We start from the raw sequence: 8,981 nt of genomic DNA, 5'->3' as shown, positions 1-8,981 counted from the left end.
ATGTTTTGTGAGCCAGCCCCTCTGCCTTCTGTGTCAGAGACACACATTGTTGTCTTGAGCAGCCAGTTCCCTCTGCTCAGCTCCAGTAAAACTCAGAATGGACTTACTGTTGCCATCTGTAAAATCCAGAGAAGACCCATCCTGCAGGGCCTTTTGTAAGGATTGGAAAACACTAAGCGTGAGTGGCTGGCGTACAATAATGAGTGATAAGGATAGCTCTTATTTTTAGCCTCAAGAATAGTGCTTGGCGCATAGTAAGCCCTCAGCAGACAGGATGCGGGGAATGATGTTTGTCATAAGGATGGGTGTGGTTGGCTGAAAATGGGAGTAAATCAGAACAAAGCACTGGGATCATAAGGCGTGAGTACGGGAGAGGGGCCCGTGTGTCCCCGCCACTGCCCTTGTACCTGAATTCGGCTTTGAGCTTTTTGGCAGCCAGAGCAAAAGGGAGTTGCTGCCAGTTATGTAATCCCCAGTGTTGGAGAGGAAGGGCCCACCCAGGACACAGCCAACTGCATGCTTTAGAGCCTGAGGAGGTCGCAGTCCCGGCCATGGGGACCCTGAGGGTCAGGCAGTTGCCCGCCTCCACGATTGGCCTTTATTTAGGGGGGAACAGGGTGCGAGGGCACCAGCTCCAACACAGCTCATGTCTGTGGCGCCAGTGTATCAGGCTCCCCGGGATCCAGGGCCCGGAGGGTTGCTAGTGGGCAGGGCTGACAGTACGGCCAGTGAGCTGGACTCCTGGGCTGCAGCGGGGACTGCAGGGTGCCCCTGAGTGGCATACTTTGTTGAGGCCTCTCAGCTCACATAAAAGCCTGGTAATCAGGGAAGGCAAGCTCACAGCATTCTGAGTGAGCAGGGTAAGGGTTGGGGGCCAGCAGGGATTTGACCATCAAATCCACATACAGTCCAAGACGGCAGTGTCAGCTGAGGTTTGTTGGGTGCAGTGAATGAGCAGAGAGGCATCCACAGAAGAAAAGAGACCATTTTTGTAATTTTTGTTGTTGTTGAGACGGAGTCTTGCTCTGTCGCCCAGGCTGGTGTGCAGTGGCCCCATCTTGGCTCACTGCAAGCTCCTCCTCCTGGGTTTACGCCATTCTCCTGCCTCAGCCTCCCGAGTAGCTGGGACTACAGGCACCTGCCACCATGCCCAGCTAACTTTTTGTATTTTTTAGTAGAGACGGGGTTTCACAATGTTAGCCAGGATGGTCTTGATCTCCTGACCTCGTGATCCACCCACCTTGGCCTCCCGAAGTGCTGGGATTATAGGCGTGAGCTACCGTGCCTGGCCATTTTTGTAATTTTTGTTTTTTAAAAATAGGTCATATATGTACGTGGCAAGAAAAAAAAGGTTCGTGCAGTACAGGAGGGTATTTGGTGAACGATAAATCTCCCTGTGTGGCACTGAATTCCTTCGTCACCCTCCTGAAGCACCCAGGGTCTCCATAACCTTCCAGAGCCATCCTGTGTTCACACCGATGGATGTGTATATCATTCCTCTTTCTGTAATACTAATATTCTATAGCTCCAGTGGATCTTGGAGATCATTCCATGTCAAGTGCAGGACTGCTTAACCCCTGCAGCTGCATACATGTGGATATATGGCAATTTATAAACCACTTCCCTCAGGGTGGACTTTTGTTTCTGAAAGATTTTCCAACAACAAACAGGGCAACATCAACAATCCTTACAAATTTGCTTTTGGTAACTCATGCAAGTAGAATTGCTGGAGCTCACAGTCTTAATTAGTTTTAATTACTCCTATGAGTCTTCTGCAGAGATTAATAGTTGTCCTCTGATATATACTGTTTTTCTCCATTGAAAGAGAATCCCTGATTTTTAGCTGGGTACACAGCTGTCCAGAATAAAGACGGCATTTTCTAACCTTCCTTGCAGGTGGGTTCTGGCCAATGGATGTAAGTATGCATGCAACTTCCCTAGGGATAGGAGGTGGCCTTTCTTTCAGGCTGAGTGGGATGTGCTTATCATGGCTGGAGTGACAGCAGCCATCTTGAACCACAGGGTAATCTGGGGAATGGAAGTTTCTCACTGAAGTGCAACAGGATAGAGCCCATGTCACGGACACTGTAGCTCGTCTGTAACGACCCCAGACATCCTACCTTCAGATGACTTTTGGAACGTGCGAGAGAGATGAGTGGCTATCTTGTTCAAACCACTTTTGATGTTTCTCTTACAGGTGAACCTAATCTGAACTAACACACCCATTCCAAGAAGCTGTGCCAGCCTTCATTCCCACCGGCACATCCTCGTGTGTTGGTCACATTTTCAGTCTTTCTGAAGAGCCCTGCTTGGACCACATCTCCTTTGTGGTTCTGGGTGGGAACAGGCATTAGGCCGAGGAGTGGCAGGATGCCGGGTTTCTGGAGTTTTAACATGGTGACAGAGTTCATTGTGTGTGGCCAAAGTCTAGTCTTACCTTCCCACTGCTGCTACACATGGGCTGTGGACCTTGGGCAGGTCACAGCTTCTCTTGATCCTCAGTTTCTTCACTGGTGGTACAGGGTAGCAGGTGACTAGTTGCCACCAATATCCATTTTTCCTCCCTCAGTAACTGCACCCTGATGTTTGTGGGTCAGTGAAGCACCCACCTTAGAGGTGTTACCATTGAGAATGTAGGGAAGGAGACCTTGGACACAGGGTCCTCAGTTGCTGCCAAGCTCAATGCCAGCCCAAGCATGGCCCTGAAGCAGCAGAGCTCTGAGACCTGCAAGTCCACCCACCCAGAGCACTGGAGCACCGTGATATGACGGGTGAATGCGTGGCCAGTGATGTATGGGTTTGCCAGGGCTGCCATAACAAAGTACTACAAATGGGGGCCTTCAACAACAGGGGTTTATTTTCTTACAGTTCTGGAGGCTGGAATTCCAAGATCAAGGGGTCCACTGTTGGTTTCCTTTGAGGCCCCTCTCCTGGGTTTGCAGTCAGCCACCCCCTTGCTGCCTTTTCGAGTGGTCCTCCCTTTGTGTGTAGGTTCCCTGCTGTCTCTCTGGGTCCGAATTTCCTCTCTTTATATGGACACCATAGATTAGGACCCCCAATGGCTTCTTTTCACCTTAGTCACCTCTGTAAAGGCCAAATCTCCAAATGCAGTCCCCTGCAGAGATGCTGGGGGCTGGGGCTTCAGTGCATGAGTGTTGGGGGACGCACTTCAGCCATAACAAGTGACGTTAGAGCCTCTCTCCCTCTGACCTTCTGACACCGTGCAAGGTCCTGAGACCTTACCAGATCCATGGAACAGGCAGAAAAGCCCTAAGCATGACTGAGGTTAAGTCTTCCTCCCGCTCAGCAGAATGGGGCCATGGTGGAAACTCAGCAACATCCTAGAAAATCCCTGGTGTGCTGTGGTGGGATTCCCGGCCCTATGTGGGGCTGGGTCTTCTCAAGGACAGCCCCAGGTTCTGCCGTTTCCTTTGGGACAGTTGGAGGAGCACGGCCCTGCCCTGCCTTGTTAGAGGAGGGGTGAGGCCACGTGACTAACGCTGGCTACTGAGATGTGAGTAGAGGTGGCATGCGTCAGTCACTTCCAGGCGGGAGAATTTAATGGCCAGTACATTGCTCTAGCCAGCCACGGCAATGGCAGAAGCATGTGGTAAAGACAGAGCCTCTGCCAGCCTGGGTCCCTGAGGGCGCTCAGTGAGAAGAATCCCCCTGCTGAGCTGCACTGAACATGTGACCAGAGCAAGAAGTGAACCCTGCCCTTTAAGCCTCCAAGATTGGGGGCTGTTTGTTACTGCAGCACATCCTGGCATGTCTCAACCTCTCCAAAGGTTAGCTGAGATGGACACCTGCTACAGTAGCTGCGATTAATTTGATTTCCAAGTAGAGCAAGGCCTGGGTTAGGGACAAGTAACAGCTCCTGGGCTCAAAAGGTCACCCCTCAGCTCCTGTGTAACATGGTCTCATTTTCCGACTCCATGGATCGTTCTGTTTCTCCTCCCCTTCATAGCTTCCTTAGGGATGCCTGTGCCAGGGCCATAACCCGAATGCCCTGGTCTTTCCCCCTCCCTTCAGCTTCCAGTGGCCTCATCGCTGTGCTTTGGGGTGACTGTGGAGGGGTGAAGGCATCTGGAGAGGAACTAGTGTGCTGTGATGGCACAAGCCATTTACTAAGTGTGTGCTGGGCACCCAGCGCCAAGCTGCCTTCTGGAGTGACAGCCTAGGAAGCACTGTCCCCTTCCCTGACCAACTTCCTGCTGTGCCACTTGCAGAGCAAGGGCCCGGGCATGGGAGAGAGGCCTGTGCCCAAGCCCTGGAGGAGTGAGCCTGCTCCTCTCCCAGTGACGATGGGATAGGTACCTCTTGGAGCTGCCAGCCGGCCTCATGGGCTGTCCCAGAGATGCTCAGGTGGCCTGCACCTGGTGCCTGGATGTCAGACGCTGTGGCACTGAACCCATTGGCAGATGGGCTCCCTGGAGAGCTGAGTCCACCCTCTGCTCCAGGCAGGTGATCAAGATGCGGCAGAGCCAGCCCGGAGAAGCAGTTGCTAAGCCATGAGCATGCCTCTCCTCGATCTCAGAAATGCCTTTTTGGAGCTGCAGGGGGTCAGAGGCACCTGCTCAGCACTGAGCCCAGTGAATAGACCTAGTGTGAGTGGCCTAAAGTGAGTGGCCACTTGCTTCTCCCTATGGCTTTGTAGCAGAGCTGGGCTGGAGATGACCCGTACTCCCCAGGGCTGCAAAAACTGAGTGAGGCCAAAAGGATGTGAGTCCCAAGCTTCCCATGTCCCTGGGGATGCGTGCACAGGTTCTGCCTCGGGACCCAGGCTCAGTCCTGGGCACAGCAAATGTGAGGTCTTCTGGACTTCCCACGTTGCAGCCTCTCAGCGGACAGTCTCATCTTCAAAGCTGGCAATCCTGTTTCACACCCATGGGTCACCCACAAGAGGTCATTCTGCTGAAGTCCTGGTAATTGTCCTGCAAGACAGGTTTACCTGATCCCATTTTACAGATGAGGACACCGAGGCTCAGAGAGGTGCAGTTATTTGCCCAAGATCCCAGACCTCATGGGAAGCAGAGTTGGGTGTTAAGCCCAGGTCTGCCTGAATCTGCAGCCTGACTTTACCCGGGTCGCAACACCCCTCTCAGGAGGACCCAGGTCAGTGGAGGGGGACAGGGAGCAATTTTACCAAACTGTCCCCCTTAACAACATCAGATGTGAAAGGTGTGAATGGGAGGAGCTGGCTTTCACATGTCACATCGGAGAGGAAGGCAGGGTCATCTGGCACCGCACATGTTTTTGGTCGATTATTTAGGCGGGATATGAAAGTAGTTCTAAACACTGTGTTCTGGCATCATTCTAAACACTCGCCATGGGTTATACAGCCCTACTTTACAGACGGGGAAACCTGAAGGAGTGAGGTCACATGGCCAAATACATGGTAGGGTGGGTTTTGACTCCAGGCAATCTGACTGAGTCCAGGCCTCTCACCACTGCCCCGCACTGTCACATCTGATAGAAACACCCTCAGCACTGGAATGGTCCTGTGTCTTGTCTCTTGGGCCATTGCACCAAAATGAGGAGCCTGCAGCCCCTCCAAAGCCAGTCTGGAGGATGCAGAGAAATGCCCAAAGGATTGCTGGGATGGGACTGAGAGCGCCTGGGGCGGTTATAGCAGAGCGGGGTCTGGAGTGCACACCTCTGGAGCATAGAACCAACTCGTTTCCACTCCTAGGCCTGCCACTTCCTCAAGTGAGCTGGCAGGCTTCCTGCGCTCTGTGCCTCAGTTTCCCTACCTATAATGTGGGGCTGATTGTGCCTCCTTGGCTTCTATGAAGCCCCCACCCCATCCCGTGCAGGGCCTGGCCCAGTGCCGCATCTTCATCTGGGGAACTGTTCATGCCCTGTTTCTCAGCAGGACCTTCTCTGGGGGGTGCGGGGGCTGCTTGGGGGGAGTGGCCCGTGTAATTGGCTCTGGGATCAGGAGCATGCCCAACGTTTAATTTCTCATATTGTTTGGGGTCGATGACTCAGCTGAATGCATTCCTCAAATCAAGATCCAATAACCTGCTGTGAAGAGTGTTTAAAGCCGGCTCCAGGAGGCTCCGGGATGCAAGATCAGTTCTGCTTGGCTGGGGCCGAATGGTATTCTGGGGAAGACAGGGCCTAATTCGAGGTGGAAAATGTGAGAGCCGCTCCAAGGAGCTGGCCCTCCCCACAGACCGGGGGTTGCCCGGGCTGGAGCTGGGCCCTGGGCTTGCGGGGCACACTCCCTCACACGATTGACCTCCCCACTGTGGGTACCTGGGCTGCCTCTGGGACTGGCTCTGTAACCCTTGACTACAGACTGGAGTGGGTGACAAGCACCCTTCTCTAGTCACCGATGCAGCCCTTGTGACGGTGGCCTTCCAGAGGGTTCCTGCTCTTCCCCATTCCAAATGCTGACCCTCATCATCCTCATAAATGGAGGTGTCCTGTGGGTTTGCACAATGTTTAAAAAATTAGTTGTCAGATTTTAAATATTACAAGATTTCATATATATGTCCAAGTATTTGGCTTCTCAAAAAAGTCGGAAGATGTGACAGTCTCAGATTGGGACATTTTGCCCCCAGTTCTGACTAGTCCTTTTGGCATAGACCATCGTGTCTCCTGCCTGGCGCCTGCACATATCAGAGTTTCAGACATCCCTGCAATCCTGGGCCCTGTCATCAGGAGGACTCTCCCAGGCTACATCTTGTCCTTTCCACTCATGGCATTCTGCACATGTTTACTGAGCACCTACCTAGTATGCCTGTGCCACGCTCTATGGCAATCTAGATGTAGAAGGCAGACAAGAAAACAAATTACAACCTCGTGTTGCCATGGGGCCCAGTCTTTTTTGCCTCCCCAGTCTTTTTTTTTTTTTTTTTTTTTTGAGACGGAGTCTGGCTCTGTCTCCCGGGCTGGAGTGCAGTGGCCGGATCTCAGCTCACTGCAAGCTCCGCCTCCCAGGTTTACGCCATTCTCCTGCCTCAGCCTCCGGAGTAGCTGGGACTACAGGCGCCCGCCACCTCGCCCGGCTAGTTTTTTGTATTTTTTAGTAGAGACGGGGTTTCACCGGGTTAGCCAGGATGGTCTCGATCTCCTGACCTCGTGATCCGCCCGTCTCGGCCTCCCAAAGTGCTGGGATTACAGGCTTGAGCCACCGCGCCCGGCCCCCAGTCTTTAAAAAAAAATTTTTTTCAAAATAGAGACGGAGTCTTGCTATGTTGCCCAGGCTGGTCTTGAACTCCTGAGCTCAAATGATCCTCCCAACTCAGCCTCCCAAAGTGTTAGGATCACAGGCACGAGCCATCATACCCAGCCTGCCTCCCCAGACTTCTAAGATGCCCCCAACTTCCCTTCTGGGGACCAGCCCTTGCCTGGGCTCCTTGGTGGGAACATGCTCAGGCCTAGCCAATGAGGAAGATGCCAGTGAGGAACAGGCTGAGCCAATCGGAATCACTGAGCTGCTTCTGGAATTCTTGAGAACAAGAAGTGTCCTTCTGCAGGGTTTGCAGAGCTGGTGGAATGTGTTTCTGGAGCTGCTCTAGCTCCCTTGTGAGAGCCTCTGAGGATGAGGCCATCAGGGCCAGCAGAGCCTCGGAGAGAGAGGGGCAGGGCTCAGGAGCAAGCCCTCCGCCTAGCACTTGGACCCATCCAAGCCTGAATGGGGAATGGCAGGGGTTTCCAGGCATTGCAGCCAACACAGCTCCTTTTTGGCTCAAGCCAGTTTAATCTGCGCTCTTGTCACTTGTAACTAGAGGAGCCCTGTCTTATGTGGGCTAGGGGAGAGCCAGGCAGAGGGACGCCCAGGGGCTACAGGCATGGGGAGGAGACCCAGCTCCAAGCTGGAGGCAGGGGCCTTCCAACTGGTGAGATTGAAGGGTGAGCAGGTGTCAGGGAAATGAAGGAAGGAGCGGAAAGGGAGGGCATTCTGGTCCAGGAAAGTCATGAGCACAAGACTGGTAGATCAGTGTGGATTGAAATAAGACAGGACTCTCAGAACCTTGGTTCAAATAAGGAATGAAATAGCGTCTTAGCTTTTACTAATTTTTTCCTTCATGCAGATGGCAATGATCCTCTTATAGTTTGACCAAAAAATTTCAGAAAGTGACAGATGTAAAATTAAACATTCTTAGCAGAGCAAGAAATTATCATACAAGACACCTCCTCATGGGTCTCGCAGCCTGGAGAGCATCGCAGGTCGTGCTGGCAAAGCCAAGTCCAGGCACCTTCAAGACTTCTTTGTCCAAATATCCCTTCTGAAGACACTTTTATACAAACAGAAAATAGAATGAGATTTTACATTTTCTTATCAGTCTCCACACTGGGGGTGGGGGGGGGCGAGAGAGAGAGAGTGAGACAGAGACATACATATATCTATGTGTGTATATAACATTTTCAATTCCCTATGTTATCAGAGGCAGCCTTATGTTTCCAAAGAGTGCCTGTGTTTTTGCAGCTTTAGGGAAGGGGGAACATTTCTTTCTTCTTATCTTGCTGAGATTTATTTCACTGGCAGTAAGAAACGCTTAGAGTTCTCTAGGCTAACTGTCGAAATTTCATTATTTGGCACTGAAAGGAAAAAAATCAGTCTCAACAGGCTTATAACTCAGACTACAGAAGGGCGAAGAGCAGGCTAGGGTGAGTCAGTAGGAGAATTGGGGCACACGCCATTTGCACCGTCTGTGAGCGGCATGCCCCCTGAATGTGCCTGGGGAGGTGCGATTGTTCAGTTCAGCCAGTGAGTGGGGTCTGAGGGTGTGTTGCTGTGGACACACACAGCCGGACCAGAGAACCTTAAATAAAGAGGGGATGGAGCTTGAGGTGAGGAGGGGGCAGGCCAGCCAGTCCATGCCCTAGGCTCCTTCTGACTTTATGCTCTGCTGGCCTCAGCCCTGGCTCCTATCCCAAAGGTGGCCTCATAGTCCGGGGATGGCAGCTGTGGCCCCTGCTGTCCTGTTCTGTCTAGGTCCCTGGGCTATGGGCCAGCAGCTCTTCCA

Source organism: Piliocolobus tephrosceles, chromosome 2 (genome assembly GCF_002776525.5).
Source record: "Piliocolobus tephrosceles isolate RC106 chromosome 2, ASM277652v3, whole genome shotgun sequence".
Classification (NCBI taxonomy): domain Eukaryota; kingdom Metazoa; phylum Chordata; class Mammalia; order Primates; family Cercopithecidae; genus Piliocolobus; species Piliocolobus tephrosceles.
The sequence above is the reverse complement of the archived record's forward strand: the minus strand, read 5'-3'. Positions refer to the sequence as shown.